This window comes from Musca domestica, unplaced genomic scaffold (assembly GCF_030504385.1).
Source record: "Musca domestica strain aabys unplaced genomic scaffold, Musca_domestica.polishedcontigs.V.1.1 10, whole genome shotgun sequence".
Classification (NCBI taxonomy): Eukaryota; Metazoa; Arthropoda; class Insecta; order Diptera; family Muscidae; genus Musca; species Musca domestica.
The window spans coordinates 7291439-7315322 of record NW_026712115.1 but is presented as its reverse complement, the minus strand read 5'-3'; the positions used below and the strand labels follow the sequence as shown (position 1 = coordinate 7315322).

Genomic DNA, 23884 nt, shown 5'->3' with positions numbered 1-23884 from the left:
CCCTCCAGAATATTTTAGCCATAATATTCGGCATTTATTCTGATGCCACGGTCGATTGATGCGAGCGGACAGCGACCATCGGCTGTTATGGCGGTCCACACCATCACCATGGCCGGCGCTTGAGTTCTGGTGGCCAACAAAAGCTGCACATTTTCAGCTGACCTCTTTGACAATAAACACGATCATTTTGTTTGCTTACAAACTGCTGGACAACGAATGTTTTCTCATCGGAGAAAACCAAATTCGGCAGTTCACCACTTTCGGCCAAGTGAAGCAACTCTTTAGCTCTTTTGAGTATTTTTTTCCTGTTGCGCTGTAAGCTCTTGCACTTTTTGGAATTTCAATGGCCTTACCCAAAGCTCATTTTCTAATTTTACCGAATAGAATATTGCGCTGTGTTCAGCTCACGAGCCATTTCCGGCCACTGCTACGCGGGTTTCGATCAAATCGCTTCTTTGCTTTTCGAACCATTTCTGCTGATGTTTTCTTCCGTCCACTTCTTTGACGTTGGACTACGCTACCAGTATCACGGTAACAAGCGATGGTACGGGGCACAAAAGACTTATTCACATTTAAATGCTGGAGTGCTCTAACGATAGCCACTTGTGGTCTTCCAGTCAAATATAAAGAAATTACACTATCAGGCTTGATTTCCATCGCGCATAACTTTTTTTTCTGGAAAAATCTTACCAAAATGATTTTGTACGCTCGTAAACAATATAATGATCTCTCACTGGAATAATTTTAACAGCTGTCGGATGAGTGGCTTAGAAATGACAGCAGTCTGAAGTTGATTGCAGTTTTTTCACAGCTCAGCACCATCATACTCAGCACGCATCATCAAAAATAAGAATTATGGCGTTTGACTTTGTTGCAGTTTTTTATCTCATCCTGTATATATCTTTACTCCATTGAATTGAATGAACGAGAACAAGAACGAATCTAGCCTGGAAGAAAGTGTATCAAAAATCTCAGATATTCCCCATAAAACCGTTTTTTATTATATGTAGCTCTACTGTACGTGCAAAGTTGTGCAGGGTATCATAAAGTCAGCCCAGTTCGACTTTAGCCTTTCTTTACTGGTTTTGCTGCTTATCCACTTGTTTAATTATGTTATAAATATCTTCACCAATATTAGTAGATTCCATTTTAGAGTGCCTTTTTCAAAATTAGATTAAAATATGTGTGGACATTTCCATGCCGATGATTTATGTCGAAAAAAGACAAATTTTTAACTCTGGTGTCAGAATGTTACTATAAAACATATTTTATTTTAATATGCGCATATTTGGTCCTGTGTTTGCTTTATTAGAGACCTTCTCTGAAACAATTATAAGTATCTGTTGCAAGTTATTGCATTTTTGCCTTTATCAAACAAAAAAAGCAAACGCAACAATACTTTATTAGAAATTCCTATTTTGCTTTTTTAATTGTTTGTTTGACGGCAAACAAAAAAAAAACAACATGAATGTTAACTGAAAGTGAATTGTTTTTCCATTTTCCCCTCTCTTTTCCAGCTCACAATGGATGACAACAATATTAAACGTTTTCGTTTTTCTGCAAAAAGGATTTCTTTTGAAACGTGGTAAACTGATATTAAAAACCTAAATGTGGACAACAAAGTACAATGAATCAATAAAATATAAAAAATATGCAATGTGAAAACGATTATGAAGTGCTTTCGAAACGCTTTAGTTAAAAGTAAACATTTATTGAACTTGAATGCAAATAGAAACTGTAAATTGATGCATTAATTGGTTGCGTTTAACGTTTTTTGTTTTTCTCAATAACTTTCTACGTTTGTCAACACAAAAGTGTTTGCAAAAAAACAGGTTAAAGTAAATCCTATTTAAAATTGGTTTTTTTTGTGACTGTTAATGGGGATTGGGTAAGTAAAACAATGTATATTTTTTAATACTCTTTTGCCAGAAATTAATTGAAACAATAATTAACGTTTTTTTAATTAAGGCCCAACAATGACACATATCATATTGTCACACTTGCAGTGTTGAAAAACATAAAACTGTGGCATAAATTCGACTTAGCAAAAATTGTAGTAAATTAAACTCGTTTGTTTATTTTGACCGCAAATGTTATAAGACCTTCGAAGTTTTCCTACAAGTGCATATTTTTTGGGGGTTTTTGGCATTACCAACAATTTTGTCAATGAATATTTATTTCTATTTTCCGACTTTGGAACTGGGGTGCGAATGATGTACGCAAACACTATCTGGGGTTTCATTGATTATGCGCAACCCGGTTCTAATATAAAAACCAGTAACAAAGCAACTAATTTCGGTCGGGCCACACTTTTTATACCCCACACCATTTGGAAGAAACATGAAAAATTTAAAAAGAAATCCGTCGGAAAATACCGCTCAAATGAAGACCGTTACATGAGGGATATGCTAAGACGAGGCCCTGCATAAGTAATTTGTGTCATAGGCTGTACTAACTCTTCCGAACTTAATATGCGACATTTGAAACAATTCCGGTGAATAACATCGCAAAAATCATCAAAATACCGAATATAAGGAGTTAACCTTATATCGGGTATATACCATATCGTGGGCCTATATAGACATTTTTCTTTCAAGGGGTAATAAACTCACAAGGAACTTCTTGTGAGAATTTTCAGACAATTTCATTGGAAAATATAGCTAAAATCATCAAAATACCGAATATCGGGGGTACCGTTATATGGTGGCCATACGATATCGTGGACCTATACACAAAATGTTTCGCTACCGGAGCTAGAACCATTGTGACCTCTAAATACTAATTATACCCTACACCACATAACCTTCATAGAATCACTTTCTGAGTCGATTTATGCATGTCAGTCCGTCTGTCCGTCCGTCCGTCTGTCCATGTATTCTTGTGAACAAAATGCAGGTCGCATTTATTATCCGCTTGAGATGAAATTTTCCAAACAATATTTTTTTGGCCCAAGGACGAACCCTATTGAAATTGGTGAGAATCGGATCAAATTTAGATATAGCTCCCATATATATCTTCATCCGATTTCGGGTTAAATGTGCACCAAATGTCCACTATCAGTCCAAATTACCTGAATTTTGGCACACCCAACCGAGTTCGGCCTAGAAGCAAGTATATCAAATATGGAGAAAATCGGTTCAGATATAGCTATAGCTCCCATATATATCTTTCATCCGATTTGATCTTTAAGTTCCTCACATTCCTACTATGCACTCCACAGGTATTAGATGGAGCACAGAAATAGCTGTTTTAAATTTTATCGAAATCGGTTCATATTTGGATATAGCTCACATATATATCTTCATCCGATTTCGGGTTAATTGACCACCAAATGGCCAATATCAGCCCAAATGACCCGAATTTTGGCACATGTGACCGAGATTAGCCTTAAAGCAAATACAACAAATTTGGAGAAAATCGGTTCAGAAACAGCTATAGCTCCCATATATATGTTTTATCCGATTTGGTGTTTAAGCCTCTCACATTCGTAATATGCACTCCACAAGAATGATATTTGGTACCAGATATAAGATACAGCCCAGAAATAGCTGTTTGTAATTTTATCGAAATCGGTTCAGATTTGGATATAGCTCCCATATATATCTTCATCCGATTTCGGGTTAATTGTGCGCCAAATGGCCGATATAAGTCCAAATGGACTGAATTTTAGTACATCGGACCAAATTCAACTTAGAAGCAAGTATATCAAATTTAGTGAAAATCGGTTCAGATATAGATATAGCAACCATATATATGTTTCATCCGATTTAGTTTTGTAGTCCCTTACATTCGTAATATTCACTCCACAACCGTGATATTTGGTACCAGGTATTAGATGGAGCACAGGAATAGCTGTTTTAATTTTTATCGAAATCGGTTCAGATTTGGATATGGCTACCATATATATCTTCACCCGATTTCGGGTGATTGACCACCAAATGGCCGTAATAGCATCAATTTTGGTAAATCCGACCGAAACCAGCCTAGAAGCAAATACACCAATTTTACTAAAAATCGGTTCAGATATAGCTATAGCTCCCATATATATCTTTCATCCGATTTGGACTTTAAGTCCCTCACATTCGTAATATGCACTCCACAGGAATGATATTTGGTACCAGATATCAGATAAAGCCCAAAAATAGTTGATTTTATTAAAATCTGTTCCGATTTGGATATGCCTCCCATATATATCTTCATCCGATTTCGTGTTAATTGTGCATCAAATGGCCAATATCAGCCCAAATCACCTGAATTTTCGTACATAAGACCGAATTCAGTCTAGAAGCTAATACGCCAAATTTGGAGAAACCCGGTTCAGAGATAGCTATAGTTTGTAAAATGCACGATAGAATTAGATAGATTTTGATTTTGTACCAATATCTCATAGAGCTCTGAAATGTCCTGTATCAACCTTTTTACGAGAGCTCTACTAAATGTGCATAGTGGTGTAGGGTATCATATAGTCGGCCCCGCCCGACTTTTGAGCTTTCCTTACTGGTTTTTAGACAAATCTGTAAAAAAATATGACAAAAATCATAAAAATATCGAATATCGGGAGGCACCGTTATATGGCTGCTATACCAAAACGTGGGCCTATACATACAATGTTTCACCACCTGAACTAGAACACATCATGGCCAACAAATTCCAATTTTTAGACAAATCCATGAAGAAATGTTACAAAAATTATCAACATACCGAATATCGAGAGGTATCCTTGTATGGGGGATATACGAAAACGTGGACCTATACACACAGTGTTTCACCATACGAGCTAGAACCCATTATACCCTACAAATACCAAATCTATGACAAGTATGACAAAAATCATCGAAATACCGAATATCGGTAGGTTCCGTTATATGGGGGCCGATATATCTCATTTTCAATACCAACCACCCTAGATAAAATACAAATTGTTCTGCTAAATTTGGACGCTCTAAGTCAAATAATGTCATTATTTTTATTATTATCCAAATGAAATTTTGCACAAATCATTTGTTGGGCCCAAGGACGAACCCTATTGAAATTGGAGATAATCGGTAAAAATTTAGATATAGCTCCCATATATGTCTTCGTCCGATTTGCCTTTTATTGTGCACCAAACGTTTAATATCAGCCCGAAATCTGAACCGATCTCGATAAAATTTAGCTAATGTATTTCTGAGCTGTATTTGATATATTTCCCCTAATATTGTTGTTACAGGTTGCATATTACGGCTGCGGAGGACAAAAATAACAAATCGGATGAACAATATATATGGGAGCTATAGCTATATCTGAACCGATTTTGATCAAATTTGGCATACTTATTTTCAGGCCTAATTTGGTTGTATGTGCAAAATTCCATACTATTCGGGCTGATATTACACGTTTGGTGCACAATAAAAGGCAAATCGGACGAAGATATATATGGGAGCTATATCTAAATTTTGACCGATTATCTCCAATTTCAATAGGGTTCGTCCTTGGGCCAAACAAATGATTTGTGCAAAATTTCATCTGGATAGGGCAATAAATGCGAACTGTACTTTGTTTACAGAAATACATGGACAGACGGACGGACGGACGGACATGCATAAATCGACTCAGAATGTGATTCTATGCAGATCATCAAAAGGAACTATGGGTCTATCTAGTTTCCTTTTGCCTGTTACAAACAAATGCACAAAGACATAATACCCTGACCAGCTTGTGGTGTAGGGTATAATTACATAACTATTACTAAAAATTGGCATTCACCACAGTCATGGTGCGATATTTTAAATATATATTTTACTTAATACAAACACCGACTTCGTCAAAATAAACGAAAAAAAAAATCAGAAATTTGAGTTGCAATCTTCGAATGAGGTGCTAAATTGTGTTGGTTTTTCTTCTTAAATATTATTGTTGACTGCAAAATAAATGAGTCTTGGGTTGGGTGGGCAAAGGGGAAAAATAAGAATGTCACCCATCCATGAGCTGGCTGTCATTCATCGGTTGTTTGCAGCAGTGTGTGTGTGTGTGTGATATTTATAATAAAGAGATGGCGCCAGCCGAAGACCAAAAGCAAATGTAGGAGAAAAAAATATGGAAACAGTTTTTTAAAGTTAAAAAATACGCACAAGTCCCATCAACGACAGCGGACCCTGCTGTGACATTGGAGCCCAGCACTTTCGGCAAGCGAACATTGCTGGTTCTGCCATTGCTATCAAATTGACACGCTATGTAGTTCGTTGTCGTGGTGTTGATGATGAAATGTCGTTGTCATTACATCCGAGACTGGTGGAAGCAACATCGAGCAACATGGCTGGCTCGATGTCAATCGCATTTACGCATCAGTCGTGACCAGATAGAGACAGTGGTCACACTCAGATATTGGAAATGTCGTTGTGATTGGATCCGTTGTAATTGGCTTTTTGCTTGCAATTTGGAAATTGCTTCACTCCATAGATGCCCAGTAGTGGCTGATTTCAGCAATTTCAACTCACACGTATTCTTACGCTCTTTTGTTTGATCGCCAATCAACCAATAGGAAAGCAGAAATATGAGTGGGAGAGACAAGCTACACAGGCAGAAGTTCTGTGTAATATTAACATTTAATCGTAATCGAGACTGCTGTTAGTGAACACATAAACTGAAAATTATTGCGATATGTCAATGATGTCATTTGAAAAGTATTTTATGATACAAAATGCTTTTGATGATATGCAATGTTTTATATGTTATAAGACATTAAAAAAAATAAGAAATATAATTTAAAAAAACATTTTGAAACTACTTAAATAAATGCATTTATCAAGAGTATTACTAAAACATGTATATTCATTAATTTTACATTTCATAGAAAAAGAAAAAAAAATGACGACACCCGCCACACATATGCTTTCGTCGCTATCCCGTTGACGACTAAATAAAATGAATAGAAAAATCTTTTCTTCCAGTGTTATTTTGTCGCTCTCACCAACACTATTACATTGGGCATCTATGCTTCACTCCGAATCGTTGGTCACACTGTGGAAGACTTGTTTGATATTCATGTATTTCTCTTTCGTTTTCGCACTGTTTGTTTGCGTTGTGATTTGTTGTCGATGACACTGGGTGTGATTTTTGTTGTCTGTCTGTCCTGACCTCATCGTTAATGCTAGCGTTCTTGTTGTTGTTTTCAGATGTCTGTTCTCTTCCGTTTAAGTTTATTTTGTTTTACGCTAATGATGTTAAATTTCAGGCCCCAGATGTATTCGGTTTATGCTTTAATTGTTAAGCATGTGCCAGCCAGCCAGCCAGCTTTGTGATTTGTCTTTTGTCAACGCAAAACATTATCCTTCTTTAGGCATACTATGTCAACAACAATAACAACAAAAACTCTTGTGTGTTACTCACGGCAAACATTGTCCAACTCACGTTTTGCCTCCCAAACACGTACAGTTTGCTGCCAATGAATCATGACCATTGAGGAAATGTTGACAAGTTGAAGAGTGTTGCAAAACTTTGGGAAAACTTTGCTTTTTTGTTTTTGTTTTATTTCCACAAAAATAATTTTCTGCTGCTGTGATTTAAGACACTTTATGGCTTCGCCCATAATAAATAATGAAAATGAAATTTATGACAAAAGAGCTTTTAATGTCGTTACAAAATGGGCACCAAAAATCATAAATGATATTTCAAAAAGAAAAAGTCAAGTTAAGTAACAAAACAAAGGGACCAGAAATGAAATATGCCATTACCATCTGGAGGTGCTCTATCACGATATCACTTTATATATACTTATTGGAAGCTACTCAAAGATGCTATTTTTAAAATCAAATCAGAATTGGGTAGAGCAAATAATGTGACAAAACTAATAAGAAAGCAATTAAAGTTCAATCAAAAGATGTGGGGGCCATTTTAAGATGTTATAGAGTCCCTGGTCTTGAAAGAGATTAAGTGTGTGTTGTTTTATTTTTCAAAAAATATATCACGAAGAACAGATGGGACATCTCTCATATTAATTATTAAATATCCAAGTAATAAAATACTTAATATTCAAAAGAATATCCGTTTATACCCTCAATCATATGGCTATAGAGAGTATATATCACTGATACATCAAAAATGTCTTATATTTATACCCTCAGTATGGCTATGGCTATATGCCATATATCATTTGATTTTGAAAATGTGTCTCATTGAAAAAAATGGACTCTAATTGACTCTTTGTGTCTTTTGACCTAATTCGTTTCAAGACATTAGATGTGTACTCCTACTCCTTCCATTCATAGAACAAGCAGATATAATCCGAATTTGTGCAAATTCTAATATTTGTGTCAGATGCGAAAATGGACAATATCGGTCAACTCTTTCTAGTATCTCCTCACAAAGGGCCAAAATTTTGAATATTCTCATCGCTTATAATATGTGAAATAAGATTCCAATTGTCTTCAATTTTCGCATATACCAATATTTCTAACACCCTAGGTCTGGTGTGGAGATGGCGTAGGTCAGACCAATCCTTCTGGTACCTCCCCATAACTGGTCAAAAATTCGAATAACCATGGCTCATAAAATGCGAAGTGAGCACCTGATTACTTTCAAACTTGGCACATCCCAATATTTCTATCTACCCCAAATTTGCTAAAAAATGGAATATATCGGACTATTATTCTGGTAACTCCCCCTCACCATTGCAATATTTTTACTAACAAAAAATCTTGTGTGAAAATGGACTTATTTTGGACGTCTCTCACAAAGGGGTTAACATTTTGAATAACAAAAATACTCACAAGATAAAAAATTAGAATTTTTTGCTAAATTTCACGCATTCCTATATTTTTCTATGCTAGATATCGATCCATATAATTTTTACATTTTTTTTTTTTTTTAAATTTTATTGAATGAAAGCAAAAAATTTCGGACATAGATTCAAATTTTAGAATAAGTTTAGATTTGTTTGAATTGGTCACCTTTGGCACGAATTATGGCCTTCAAACGGCCAATGAAACTCTACGGTATTTTGGTCCATTCCCGTCGAAGCGCTTGCTTGAGGTGATCGACACTCCGGTGTTTTTTAGTGCCAAACTTGCTTTCCAAAATACTCCAGTCGCAATAGTCCAACGAATTGGCACCCGGAGATTTTGGTAGCCATTGTGCACTGGAAATGAAGCGAGGAGCCTCATTTTGTATCCATTCTTGGCTGACGCGTGCTGAGTGCGATGGTGCTGAGTCCTGTTGCAATGTCCAAGGTCTGCGGCCAAAATGTTTGCGTGCCCAAGGCTTTAATACACCCTCCAGAATATTATCGCGATAATATTCGGCATTTATTCTGATGTCACGGTCGATTAATACGAGCGGAGAGCGATCATCGGCTGTTATGGCGGCCCACACCATCACCATGGCCGGCGCTTGAGTTCTGGTGGCCAACCCAAGGTGCAAATTTTCAGCTGACCTCTTTGTCAAGTAAACACGATCATTTGTTTGCATTTGTTTACAAACTGCTGGATAACGAATATTTTCTCATTGGAGAAAACCAAATTCGGCAGTTCACCATTTTCCGCAAAGCAAAGCAACTCTTTAGCTCTTTTGAGTCTATTTTCTTTTTGTTGCGGTGTAAGTTCTTGCACTTTTTGGAATTTCAATGGTGTTACCCCGAGCTCAGTTTTCAATCTATGCCGAATGGAATATTGCGATATGTTGAGCCCACGAGCCATTTTTCGGCCATTGGGACGTGGGTTTCGATCAATTCGCTTCTTTACTTTTCGAACCATTTCTGCTGATCTTGCTGTTTTCTTCCATCCACTTCCTTGGCATCGGGCTACGCTACCAGTATCACTGTAACGAGTGATGGTAGGATACACAAAATATTTATTCACATTTAAATGCTGGAGTGCTCTAACCATAGCCACTTGTGGTTTTCCAGCCGAATGTAAAGAAATCACACTATCACGCTTGAATTCCATCACAAACAACTTTTTTCTGGAAAATTCACACCAACATGTTTTCACACGCTTATAAACAATATAATGTGCTCTCAGTGGAATAATCTTAACGGCTGTCGGACGAGTGGCTTAGAAATTAGAGCAGTCTGAAGTTGGTTGCAGTTTTTTCATCTTACCCTGTAGATCCAAGTTGCGATATTCAGGCCCAATATTTTTTGGAACGTGTATGCATATTAAAGCGATAAAATGCTGATGGTATGTATCTGTCAAAGTACAAACTGAAGTTTTCTACCGTTTTACTTTACATTTTCTCTTTTGTTTTCAATATTTCAATTTCAATCAAGTTTTCATTTTGTTATTTGTTGAAAGTGGAAAGGAAATATGTCATTTGAAATTGGGAATCATAAATGAAAACCATATAATTATAATTGTTTTAATTAATTTTTTTTAATGTCTGTATAAACTTCTGAGCGAATTTCCTCGATTTGAATAATTCAACAAAAATTAAATGAAAGGACAAATAAAAATATAGCAATTCTGAGGAAGCTTTTTCATGAAAAATCTTGGAATAATTGCATATAAACCATTCTTGGATAAATTGGATCCTCAATAAACATGGAAGGTACCATGGTACAATGAAGAGAAGGTAGGTCAACTTTGAAAAAATTGCAAGTATAGAGGTCTACCTGTTTGGCTTGTAATGTCAGAATTACTATCAAAACAATAAAAAAGCGAACAACTTGTTGCATTGATTTTGAATAAATAATTTAAAACCGCGAAAACTGAATGATAGTTCAAAATTTCTTATCAAAATCATATTCTATATATCTCTTATGGTTTATTTCGCGACAAAAACTGTAGATTTTGTCGATGCATATGTTGCAATAAGCATTTTGAAAACACCCGAATTTGAATATTTTCTGAACAATTTTTTATTATTGAAAAGAATACGCACACATAAACAAATGAAGTTGACATATTAAGCCAGAAAAATAAAAAAAATTGAAATCATATGGTAGTTCTGCCCTACCTTGAATTCATTGTACCATGGAAGGTACAACATGGTAAGCTAAACAAATTTAATTATGAAGTGTGCTTGCTTCGGACAGAAATCATATATTCATAAAACTGTTCATATGGGTCCATAATGTAATGTTGGCCCATAAAACGATGCCTCTGAAAGATTTTTTCGTACTTGAAAGATTTTAGTCACATATTCTCAAAATTGGTATTTGAGCTTGCCTTCTCCGGAATATAATTTTCTATGTTTTTGTCTGGCTCTGAAATAAAAATAATTGGACATAGACAATTTTTCGAATGAATTGTTTGACATTGGATATTATAATTGGTTCTAGCTGCTATCGTTCTATCTGCAATCGTACGTACAGGTTCACTCTGCTATCGTATGAAATTGTCCAAAATCGCCCCAGGCTTAAAAACCATTTTTTTTGGAAATTCGTTAGTAATAGATATAACATCAGATGAAGATTCATCTGAATCCTTTTATTTAAGGTATATAATCTCTGCGCAATTTTGCCGTAAAAAATACCAGAAATATTCTACAAATATATTCTACAAAATATTCTACAAATATATAGTGGTGCGCTCACACACAGTCTAGACCAACCGAGCATGGCCAATTACAATAGCGTTTATCCGTGAGTCGTGTATGCGAACAACCCAGCACAAATATTTACATAAACAACTTTTTTATTGCAACTTTAAAATAAACTTTTTATTGCAACTTTCGGGGTCGGCTGTGGACTCAGAGAAAGATTATATGGGGGAAATGGGAAGTTAAAAAGTACCTTCATATCAGACCGATAAATGCTTACGTACTTTATGCTAGAAGAATGAAAACACCGTCGTTAAATGTGGTTAAATCATCAAAACAGATGATTTTTTGGGAAGACTACTTCTATTTGAACGAAATGCAGGTCGCATTTATTATCCGATTGAGATGATATTTTCCAAACAACATTTGAACGACAACAAGGACAATCCCTATTGAAATTGGTGATAATAGGTCCAAATTTAGTTATAGCTCTCATTTATATATTTGACTGATTTCAGGTTTATTGTACACTAGATGGTTAATACCAATCCAAATGGAGTAAATTTTGGGACTTCCGACCAAATTCAGCCTAGAAAATTCAAATTTAGTGAAAATCAGTTCAGATATAGCTGTATATCACATATATATGTTTCATCCGATTTGGCGTCAAAGTCCATTACTTTCGTAATATGCATTCCATAACAATGATATTTGCTACCAGATATCTTACACAGCTCGGAAATCAGTGTATCAATGTCAAGATCGGTTCAGATTTGGATATAGCTCCCATATATATCTTCTATCTTAAAAGGAATAGTCTACTCTCATGCACGGAAAATTGTCCTTCCAAATCGTGGAGGGTATTCAAATTTCGGCCTGGCTAAACTTACTGTTTTTATACGCTACACCACAAGGTGGTCACATTCTGAGTTGATTTATGCATGTATATTTGCATGTATATTTATGTCCATGTATATTTGTAAACAAATCAAAGGTCGCATTTATAGCCCGATTCAGATAAAAATGTGTACAAATGATTTGTTTGACCCCAGGGCGAACCCTATTGAAATTGGAGATAATCGGTTCGCATTTGGATATTGCTCTCATATGCACCCAACGTGTAATATCAGCCCAAACGGGATGGCATTTGGCACATACGACCAAATTAAGCCTGGAAATAAGTATCCCAAATTTGAAATTGGTTCGGATGTAGGTTTAACTTCCATATATATTGTTCATCCGATTTGTTATTTGTGTCCTCCTTAGCCGTAATATGCACTCTGTAACAACGATATTTGGGGGATATATCAAATATAGGTCGGAAATACTTTTTCCAAACCTTATCAAGATCGCTTCAGATTTGGTTATAGCTCCCATATATAAAACCAGTAAAGAAAGTCTTAAAGTCGGGCGGGGCCGACTTTATGATACCCTACACCACTTTGCTAATTTATTAGCATAACAAAAGTTTTTAAGGGAGAATTCAATCATACGCGCTATGATTATAATTATAGTTTAAAGTTCAGGGGCTAAATATGCCGAAGCATTCGTATCTAATAAATTCGGACTTATATTGCCCATTTGGTGCTCAATTAATTTGAAAACGGATAAAGATATATATATGGGAACTAATCGGATGAACACTATATATGGGAGCTATAGCTATATCTAAACCGATCTTCACCAAATTTGACATACTAGCTTCTAGACTCAATTCGGTTGTAAGTGCCAAATTTCATCCAATTTGGACAAATATTAGACGTTTGGTGCACAATAAAATGTAAATCGGACTAAGTTATATATGGGAGCTATATCCAAATCTGAACCGATCTCGATAAAATTTAGCAAATGTATTTCTGAGCTGTATTTGATATATTTCCCCAAATATTGTTGTTACAGAGTGCATATTACGGCTGCGGAGGACAAAAATAACAAATCGGATGAACAATATATATATGGGAGCTATAGCTATATCTGAACCGATACTTATTTTCAAGCTTTATTTGGTTGTATGCGCAAAATTCCATATTATTCGGGCTGTTTTTACACGTTTGGTGCACAATAATAAGCAAATCGGACGAATATATATATGGGAGCTATATCTAAATTTTGACCGATTATCTCCAATTTCAATAGGGTTCGTCCTTGGGCCAAACAAATGATTTGTGCAAAATTTCATCTGGATAGGGCAATAAATGCGAACTTTACTTTGTTTACAAAAATACATGGACAGACGGACAGACGGACGGACGGACATGCATAAATCGACTCAGAATGTGATTCTATGCAGATCATCAAAAGGAACTATGGGTCTATCTCGTTTCCTTTTGCCTGTTACAAACAAATGCACAAAGACATAATACCCTGACCACCTTGTGGTGTAGGGTATAAAAATCGGATCAGATATAGATTTTTTAAATGTGTCCCCCATAACCGTTATATGCAGTCCATAAAATGGATATTCGTGGAAATATATCAAATACAGCTCAAAAGTACCTTCGATAAATTTTATCGAGATGGGTTCATATTTGGTTATAGCTCCCATATATATCTTTATCCGATATAGTCCAGATATAGCTCCCATATAGATGTTTCATCCGATTCGGTGTTTAAGTGCACCACATTCGTTATATGCACTCCACACGGATGATATTTTGCACCAGATATCAGATACAGCCCAACAATACATGTTTCAAATTTTGTCTTGATCGATTTAGATTTGGATATAGCTCCCATATCATCGATGGATTTCACGTTTATTGTGCATCAGGTTAAAATCAGTCCAAATGGAGTGTAGTTTGGCAGATATAGCTCCAACCAACTTATATATGTTTCATCCGAATTTGGTATTTGGTAACAGATATCTCATATAGCTCAGAAATAACTTTGCCAAATTTTATTGAGATCGGTTCCATATATATCTTTGGCTTCCACATATATCTTTGTCCGATTTGAATTTTATTTTGCGCTAAATATATAAGATTCGTCCTAATAGGATGTATTTTGGCACATACGATCGAATTCTGCTACAAATGAAACAAAACCAAACATGTTGATGAGCATTATCGCCATTCTGTAGAAAAAAATCATATGATAGTGCTTTTGTACATAAAATCCTCGGACCTCTCGCTTCTGCAAGTTTTTTAATACCCTATACCATAGTATGGGGTTTATATTAAGTTTGTCATTCCGTTTTTAACACCTCGAAATATAAATTTTAGACCCCACAAAGCATATATATTAATGATCAGCATAAAATTCTATGCCGTTTTAACGATGACCGCCCGCCTGCTACACATTCTGTAACGAAAAATTGGCTATGTAGGTCCACGTTTTTGTATAGTCCCCATACAACGGTACCTCCCTATATCCGGTATTTTGAAGATTTTAGATACATTATTTGCGGAATTGATTCAAATTTCGTATTTGAAGTTTCCAATTAGAACTTCAGTCATTGACAGATAATTGGCTATGATTTTAGGGATAAAGTTCACTAGAATTGTTACATATTTCGTATTTAAAGTTCGTATCGAGAAGTATTCATTTTAGACATAACAAAGTATATATATATATTCTTGATCAGCGTAAAATTCTTAGACGATTTAGCCCTATCCGTCCGTTCGTCTGTTGTAATTAAGCTAGAGTCAAAACGAATAAAGATAGGAAGCTAAAATTTTGCACAGATCAGTATTTTGTCTGCAGGCAGGTCAAGTTCAGATGGCTATATCGGTTCACGATATCGTATAGCCCCCATACAACGGTATCCCCCGATATTCGGTATTTTGATGATTTTAGCCACATTATCCAATGAAATTCTTTGTAAATCCACACAAGGAGTTCTTTCTGAGTACTTAACCCTCTGGAGGAGAATTGTTTATATAGGTCCACGATATCGTATAGCCCCCATACAACGGTACCCCCCAATATTCGGTATTTTGATGATTTTAGACACATTTTCCTATAGAAATATTTGAAAATCCACACAAGGTGTTTTTTCTGAGTACTTCATCCCCTGGAAGATTATTCTCTATATAGGTCAACGATATCGTTATTCCCAGTATTACGGTACCTCCCTATATTCGGTATTTTGATGATTTTAGCAACATTTTTAAATTAAATTGTCTAAAAATCCATACTAGAAATTATTTCCAAGCGCTTTATTCCCTGGAAGAGAAATATTTATTTAGGCTCAAGATACCGTATAGCCCACATACAACGGTACCCCCCGATATTCGATATTTGGCGAATTTAGGGACGATATTCGCCGGAGTTGTTTCAAATTGCGCACTTAGAATTCGTAATTGGTATTATAGGTTATGAAAAAAGTTGTCTATGCAGGTCCAGGCCTCCGTACAAGCCCCATATATCAGTACCTCCCTATATTCTGTATTTTGATGATTTCAGCTTCATTATTCACGGATCTTTTTTAAGTTTCGTATTTCAATATTGTGATGGCTTAAGCATATCCTCGTCTTCGTAACGGTAATATTCGGTATTTTTAAGATTTTAACAGAATTTTTGGCGAATGTTATTTTTTTGAAAATTTACAAATTCGTTCCAAATGGTGGGGGGTATTCAAACTACGGCCCTGCCGAACTTACTGCTTTTTACTTGCTTATTTAAGACTTTTGTACAACGTCGTGGTAGCGGTCCCGTAAAACCAAGTTCGTATAAACCTCGTACTCTTCAAGCGGTCGCTGGGAGGAAAGTCTCACAGCCGAGTATAAATAATATAATATGTCTTTTGCCCATATTTAAAATTATATCCCTGGGTGTGGAAATACCTATATATGGTGTTTTATAAAAATGGTTAATAACAATTCCGAAAAACTAAAAACAAATTATTCGACTTTCACATAAACATAAGCCGGTAATTCCTAAAATGTACCTAAACTTTCAAGATCATCCGAACAATATTTTGACCTCATATTGTTGTCTGAATTTGTTAATATGTTATCAGTATTTAAGACGGTTTGACATTTAAATCATGCCTTCTCAAATTCTACCCTCTTTCGGAGGGTAGCCAGAACAATGTAAGTTTTCAAATTAATGTAAAATTCCCCAATATCCCTTGCTTTCAAGTATTTAGTTAAATCTATTCAACTATATTTTTAATTTGGTTATTTCAGATATTTTTATACCCTCCACCTTGAAAAGGAGGGTATATTAACTTTGTCATTCCGTTTTCAACATCCATAAATAATGGTCGTAGACCTCATAAAGTATATATATTTATAATCAGCATAAAATTCTAAGTCGATTTAAAGATGTATTTCTGTCCGTCTGTCATTTGAAATCACGATACAGCCTACATTATTTGAGGTATAGCTAATGTGACCATTTATATTTTTCGTCAGAGCGGGACGCCTGCGGAATTTTGTAAAAAAAAAATTATGCATTTAAAAACAAATTTTATTCAAAAACGGAGAGAATACGTATAAATCTAATTTATGAAATTAATCTTATGTCTTAGTATTTGTTTTATATTTGCCAGCAAAGCAAATTAGTTTTAAAATATCGGTTCCAGTTTTCAAGTAGGAATGGAGCTGATTACATTGTTTGTTGATTTTAGTCTTAGTAATTAAAATAGCTTTTAAAACTGTCACACTTAACTGCGTTTTTTCACTTGTCCATATTTTATTCATTAGGGAAAAAACTCTTTCGACAGGTGCGTTACTTCCAGGCATACATAAAACATACTCAATAATTGTGCGAAAGTTTGTGCAGTTGAGATTATTAGCTCCACCCAACGGTCTTCAGTAGCAACATTCTCATCGTTCCAGCTTTTAATTTTTTCAACTGTGACGTAACTGGAAATAAGCGAAAACTCATCGAACACCTCCGTATCTTGGCTACTGCTAAGAAATCTTTGTGTGATCAGCAAATCCGTCACATTCTGTACGTCTTCCCAAGTAGGGACTTTTCTCAAATTTGACCATTCAAATACTGCTAGTTGTGCATTGAACTGGCACCACTGTTCCAAGTATTCTTTACTTGTCTTATAAAAATCCGCTGCCGCAGTTTTCACATTCTGCTCATCAACAGCAACGTAAGTTTTTTGTAATTTTACCAGTAGATTGCGGACGGAATGAGGAAGGAAAATCGAATTCTCTTTAAGTTCTAAGTTATCTCGGAGACGATTAATTTCATTCGCAGACTCTATTGCGGACACGTTTTGTCCCTCGATTTTCATCGCTGTCTGTGCGTGCAAAAAATATAACCACAATTCAGAGCTGGGATTTTCGAAAAACTTTTTTAAAATAGTAGGGCATTCATCTATGCTCAGCAAATAGGTTTTCAAAGGCTGAAACATTTTTAAAATTCTCTCAAGCGCCGGCATTAAAGCAAGCCACCTTGTTTTACTGTAGCCCAACAGTTTCTGATACTCTGTGTCGGTGGAATCACAGAACTCTTTCAGAACTTCTACCCGAATGCTGTAGATGTAGAAGAATGAATAAATTTTCACAATGATGCATTCGAAGTCAACAGGGAGACAATCTGCGGCTGTTTTGATAGCATTATGAATGAATTTTCTATTCTTTCCTCCGAAATTGCAGTTTGTATTGTCTGCACAAAATGCCACAATTTTATTATTCAAATCATTGCAAGATAATACTTCTTTCAAATAATCCACAATTATATCAGATGATTCGCCTGGCTGCTTTTGAAACTCTAAAATCCTGACTCTCACGCCTTCGTATGGTACAAAATAGCGAACTAAAACAGGGAATAATTTTATTGAGCTATGATTGGAAGCATCGGTTAATAAAGATATGCAGTGGGCTTCGTGAAGGTGTTCTTTCAATTCGTCCATCGCCATAGGTGCCAGCACATTTACAACTATAGCTTGTGATTTTGTACGGGCACATCTAAATTTTTGCTCAAAAGATTTGAAGCACAGTCATTCGAACGAAAACTGTGGTTTTCTTGCACTGTGTGGTACGCCCACGCACCCTCCGCTGCAGCTATATCCAAGTCTTTGGAAGTCGCCAAATTTGTTCTTTTAAAAAAAGAAAGCATTGACGAGCTTGAAGCGGCAGCTTGATCAGAAAGCTTGTGTTTTCCGATTTTAAATGCTTCTCAATATCACTGGCACCACCATGTCCAACACTAAAATCAGTACGACATTTTTCACACGTAACGTCTGATTCACCACTTCTTTGTTTTATAAATGGATACTTATTTTGCAAAGAAATGTTAAAAGTACACTTGCGTTTAGGCATTATTGTAATGTTACAATCACTAACATTGAAAATAAATTGTTTGACTTTGCTCGCCTTCTCCAACTCCGCTATGAAAAGATACCAGAACAATTTAGAGCGTCTATGCTTAGGGTACTGACAGAGTGACAGAAACTTTTTCTGTTTTTATAAGCATTTTTAATTTGGTGATTTCCCTTGTTATGCTGGAGTTAATGTCAACGCCGTCGACGACGCCGAAAAAGTTGAAACAGATTGAACTTTTTCGGCGTCGAATTTCTTACGGCGTTAAGATTAACTGCTCTCATAAAATTTCATACGATTCAATTTTTTTGACATTTGAGCCGTCGACGACGTCGACATTAACTCCAGCATTAGCATTACAAAATCTTTCGAGTTAATTTTAATGTTAATGTTGCTTGAAAAAAACTATGCAAATAAATTATATGTTCACGGGGAAAAAAAATAACTCATGTATTTTTCATCAATATCAATATCCAGTATTTTCGAAAGCGGGACATTTTTGCTCTCGCTGGGGACAGCGGGACAGATAACCTCAAAGCGGGACTGTCCCGCCCAAAGCGGGACGTATGGTCACGTTAGGTATAGCGTCAAAATTAAGCAGAAAAATTTGTATTGTGTCTAGGATGGTTGGTATTAAAAATGAGATATATCGGTCCACGTTTTGATTTTTGCCACAATTTTTAACAGATTTGTTCAGAAATTGGTATTTGTAGTTCGCAATGGGTTCTAGCTTGTGTGGCGAAACATTGTATGTATAGGTCCACGTTTTGGTATAGCCCCATTGTAACGGTATCTACCGACATTCGTTATTTTGATGATTTTTGCCACTTTTTTTCCCCGGATTTGTCTAAAAATTGGTATTTGTAGTTCATAATGGGTTCTAGCCCGGTGGCAGAACATTGAATAATTAGTTTCACATTTTCCTTAAGCGCACGTATAACGATACCCACCGATATTCGGTATTTTGATTATTTATTAAAAGTTCGGCCCTGACGAGCTTAATATTTATTTACTTGTTTGTTTTTATTTTTTCTTTTTCATAATATTGAACTTTAAAGAGCAAAATCCTTAAGAGAATACTCCTTTCAAATTTCCTCCTTCTGACCACACAATCATCTATTATTGTTTTCATCTTCCAATAGACTGGTCTACCGCTGAGGTAATAACTGAATCACATCCGCCATAGTTTTAGACGGATATGATCGATGAGATTCTAACGTGTCGCACTTATTAAATAAACTTAAAGCTCATGAAATTGTCTTCGGATGTAAACTGTAATGAGGCAGGAAGCTTGGCAAGACATGATGCAATCAATAGCCATGAGAATGGATGCACCATAAAATCTCATCATATTCGATATCAAGCATCAACAAGAGACTACTGCCAACACAATACAGGCAAACATGTTAATGCGGTACATACCTGCACACATATGGTTGGTATGTATGTCAACCTACTAAACAATCAATTGCCAGTATAACAACACTTCGTTCGATGCAACCGTTAACTCGGGTATGTCTGGATTGTTTTTAAAGGCAACGGGAATCTTTGAAAGTAGCGAGGGGAAATGCTGATGTTGTTGTTGTTTCTTTTCATTTGTCTATTTCTGCTGTTGATGGTGGTAAGAGTAACGCCAATACTTTTTATCTCAGCCTTCGAGATAAATGACACCACTGTGAAAACATTACCACCATTGACACTGACAATTGACGCACACAACTGGCGTTGAAAGTTGACACCACTGTTAGTTTTGTCAGTTGTCAAAGTGACAACAAAGGTTAATTGCGTGTTAATTGTTTGCAATTATTCCATGATTATTTGAGAGTTTGTCTAGAGCGTTCATTAACACGGTAGCTGCAACGAATTTATTGCATTCACTTAGAGAACTTGTCACCGCACCGATCTGCGGTACAGAAGTACAAATTCACCGTGTTGTGTAGTAGTGTAGTTTCCGTGACACACTTTCGCCAAAGTGTGCGTGTCGTGTTGTGTTTTGTAATAAATGACACAAATAATAAAAGTATATAATGACTGTAATAAATCATGAAATGTCATGTTCTTTTTTCTTTCTTAAATAATGGAAAACTGAGGAGTGTCATCTGCCCGCATGGGGGTAAAAATATAAATTTTCAAATTAATTACGAATGTGACTCTAACTATAGAGTGTGCCAGCAGATAATATGCAAGATAAAAAGGGTTTAATTAAATTAATTTAGAATCGAAGCCTAATTGGGTGAATTAAGGATATACACTTACACGGTACATCATTGTTGTGTTTTCGCACTTTTTGAACGCTCCATCATACTATGGAGGTCATAGTAACTTTATTTCTAATCAGTTTCTTAGCAGATTTAGTGCTGTCAGCCGGCCTGTTGTAATCACTTTGTTTTTCGAACGAATTGAGATAGAAGGCTAACATTTTGTCATATACTCCCCATAAACGGGTTTCTCACAAAGTCCGATGTTTTGACGACAAGTTGAGTCACATATTGTGATAGAAGTATTACAATTTTTTTTATGTTCTCAAATCAATGGCATAGGAATTTAAATATCGAACAAGGCAGTAGAATATTGTCTCCAGAAAGATTTACCTCTGTTGTTATGATATATTAACAATATAGTTTCCAATGTTAAGTAGTTTTAACCGAGAGGTATTTTTATACCTTCTACCTTAAAAACGAGGGTATATTAACCTTGTAACATGCCTAAATATTCGTCGTAGACCCCATTAAAAATAAAAATTCATGATCGGCATAAAATTCAAAGTCGCTATAGCGATGATCGACTGTCTGTCGGTCTCTCCGTCTCTCTGATGTAATCAGGCTATTTTGGGAACGAATTGAATTTTGCTCGTAAATGGGCCATGTCGAACCACATTTTCATGTAGCCCCATATAAGGGTACCTCAAAAAGATCGTATATAAGGTTCGTAATAGGTCCTACAGCCTATGTCAAAAAATTACCTATGCAGATCCCCGTCTTCGTATAGCCTCCCGATATTCGGTATTTTGATGATTTTTACGGTATTACTTACCTGAATTGTTTCAAATTTCGTGTTTGAATTTCAGAATTGGCACTCCAGCCTTTAACAAAAAATTCTCATGAAGGAACACGTCTTCGTATAGCCTCCATATGAGGAGTATTTTTCTACGGATTTTTTTTTTTTTTTTTGAAATTTTCAAGTTCTTTCAAAATGGTGTAGTTTTAAAATTTCGGCCAATTTAGCTGCTTTTTTACTCGTTAAATATTCAATTAATTGGTAACCTTAATATAGCCCCCAATTTCGAGCCCCTACCTTAAGTTCACAATAAATTCTGTTTGTCATGCAGCTCTGTAACGGCTTATTTTTTGTACCCTCTACCATAGTATGGATCGTATATTAAGTTTGTCATTCCGTTTGAAACACATCGAGTTATAAATTTTAGACCCCACAAATGAAATTCTCTGGATCACCATAAATATCTATGTCGAGTTAGCAATGTCCCTCCGTCTGTTGAAATCACTCTAGCTTCCGAGCAAACTGAAGTTTATCAAATTTTTCTCAGATGTGTATTAGGTTTGCAGGATATTTGGTATTGAAAATAGGCACTATGGGTTCAAGTTTTGATATAGCCCCTATGTAATTGTACCGACAGATTTAAGGGTTTTGGGTGTTTTAGTCACAACTTTGACCCGAATATACTTTAAATTGACTGTGATACAGGGTATTACGCTTTTGTGCATTTATTTCTAATATGGAGAAGGAAACGAGATAGACCCATAGTTGCCTTTGATGATCTGCGTATAGTCCTATTATGAATCTTTTTATGCATGTCGGTCCGTCTGCTGTCTGTCTGCCCATGTATTTTTGTGAGCAGAAGACAGGCCGCATTTACCGTTCGATTGTGATGAAATTTTGTGCTCATAATTTGTTTGGCCCAAGGGCGAACCCCACATTCGTAAGCTGCGCTGCACAACAATGACATTTAGTACCTCATGTCAGATACAGATACAGAAATACCTCTGCCAAATTTTAAGTTATGGATACAGCTCCCATATATATCTTCGTTCGATTTGAAGTATATTGTTCGCCAAATGTGTTATATGTACCAATTTGGGCAAAACCTCTTTGTGAGTTATCCTGTTCCCCACCCAGCTACTAGTATTATAAAGCCCCACCGCTCGACTTTTGTCTTTCCTTACTGGTTTTACGAAACAGACCAATAGTTTATTCTAAGACACTCTCTGCCTAAACCAGATTTTATAATAACATTATGGATCAAACCAGGGAAGACCAAAAAAAAAAAAAAAAAAATCAGTTGAGAAATAAAGAAATATTTGAACTTTCAAAACTCACATACACTTCTATTTTTAGTTCTACTTTTATAATCTACTGAGATTTTCTGTAATAATTTTTGTTTTGAACAGTGTCATATTTGGCACTTACGTAAATTTCAAATTCAAGATATGGTCACATAAATTTCCTTCATAAGAACTTTCAAGTATTTATTTATTTATTTAACGTGCAAAAATAAAAAAATTAAATAATGTCCCTTCCACATTCTTATAATTTTTTTAAATGTGACTTTGATGGTAGTGAGCTCATTGTATTACTCAAGCCAAAAGTTATAGAATCTTTTCATTACTTACCTACAATAAAAGCATCATGAATATCCCTCAACCATATACTGGTATTTATTTTGTGGTTTTTAAAAAAATAATGTTGCTGCCATCGACATCTCATCAAAAACAATATATTTTCTTACTGGAATAATAGATAAAACCACAGAAATATCAGCATTAGTGCTTCTACTTAATATATTTCACATAAAGCAACAACAACAAATGCAGCAACAAAAATACAAAAAAAAAGAAAAGAAAAACAACTCTGACAATTCTACCCACAGGATTTCATGTGGCGAAGAGACAGATCCACTTAAATGTTACTTTAAGGTTTATATCCTGACATTGCTTAACAGTGTGTACCCCATGATTTCACATTAAACCGTATTACAGAAATCAATGTGAAAATTGAATTTACTCTTGCCACTACTACTACTACAACTACACTCACATCTGAATTCTTGAATGACTGCAGGAATAAAAGGATATGCTATAAAAGATTTGGTATATGTATATGAGCGAATCAAGGAACGTTTTATGTAATTTGAATGGCATCAGACAGTGAGAGAAATTAATATTAGAAAAAGTTTGGTAAAAGGTGGAACT

At 35.5% G+C, this 23884-nt stretch overlaps 1 long non-coding RNA gene across 1 annotated transcript in view; it reads left to right on the top strand.

The window, feature by feature from the left end:
* Positions 1-23884, top strand: part of LOC131803954 (uncharacterized) — a 134392-nt gene that overhangs the window by 67585 nt on the left and 42923 nt on the right. Inside the window, exon 2 of the long non-coding RNA XR_009342842.1 lies at positions 1518-1888. This is a non-coding gene — a long non-coding RNA (uncharacterized LOC131803954). The remainder of the gene's footprint in view (positions 1-1517; positions 1889-23884) is intronic.